Source organism: Austrofundulus limnaeus, unplaced genomic scaffold (genome assembly GCF_001266775.1).
Source record: "Austrofundulus limnaeus strain Quisiro unplaced genomic scaffold, Austrofundulus_limnaeus-1.0 Scaffold167, whole genome shotgun sequence".
Lineage (NCBI taxonomy): Eukaryota > Metazoa > Chordata > Actinopteri > Cyprinodontiformes > Rivulidae > Austrofundulus > Austrofundulus limnaeus.
Window position 1 is genome coordinate 94848 of NW_013952569.1, and position 1109 is coordinate 95956.

A 1109-nucleotide genomic window follows, 5' to 3' on the forward strand; every position below is an offset into this window, starting at 1 on the left:
CCTCTGAGTCCTCTGTGTCCTCTGTGTCCTCTGAGTCCTCCGAGTCCTCCGAGTCCTCCGAGTCCTCCGAGTCCTCCGAGTCCTCTGAGTCCTCTGAGTCCTCTGCAAACTCTGAGTCCTCTGAGTCCTCTGAGTCCTCTGCAGACTCTGAGTCCTCTGAGTCCTCTGTGTCCTCTGAGTCCTCTGTGTCTTCTGCAGACTCTTGAGTCCTCTGAGTCCTCTGAGTCCTCTGTGTCCTCTGCAGACTCTGAGTCCTCTGAGTCCTCTGTGTCCTCTGCAGACTCTGAGTCCTCTGAGTCCTCTGTGTCCTCTGTGTCCTCTGAGTCCTCCGAGTCCTCCGAGTCCTCCGAGTCCTCCGAGTCCTCCGAGTCCTCCGAGTCCTCCGAGTCCTCTGAGTCCTCTGAGTCCTCTGCAAACTCTGAGTCCTCTGAGTCCTCTGAGTCCTCTGCAGACTCTGAGTCCTCTGAGTCCTCTGTGTCCTCTGAGTCCTCTGTGTCTTCTGCAGACTCTTGAGTCCTCTGAGTCCTCTGAGTCCTCTGTGTCCTCTGCAGACTCTGAGTCCTCTGAGTCCTCTGTGTCCTCTGTGTCCTCTGAGTCCTCCGAGTCCTCCGAGTCCTCCGAGTCCTCCGAGTCCTCCGAGTCCTCTGAGTCCTCTGAGTCCTCTGCAAACTCTGAGTCCTCTGAGTCCTCTGAGTCCTCTGCAGACTCTGAGTCCTCTGAGTCCTCTGAGTCCTCTGAGTCCTCTGAGTCCTCTGAGTCCTCTGCAAACTCTGAGTCCTCTGAGTCCTCTGAGTCCTCTGCAGACTCTGAGTCCTCTGAGTCCTCTGAGTCCTCTGAGTCCTCTGAGTCCTCTGAGTCCTCTGAGTCCTCTGAGTCCTCTGAGTCCTCTGCAGACTCTGAGTCCTCTGAGTCCTCTGAGTCCTCTGAGTCTTCTGAGTCCTCTGAGTCCTCTGTGTCCTCTGTGTCCTCTGAGTCCTCTGAGTCTTCTGAGTCCTCTGACTCCTCTGAGTCCTCTGTGTCCTCTGAGTCCTCTGAGTCCTCTGAGTCCTCTGAGTCCTCTGAGTCCTCTGAGTCCTCTGCAGACTCTGAGTCCTCTGAGTCCTCTGAGT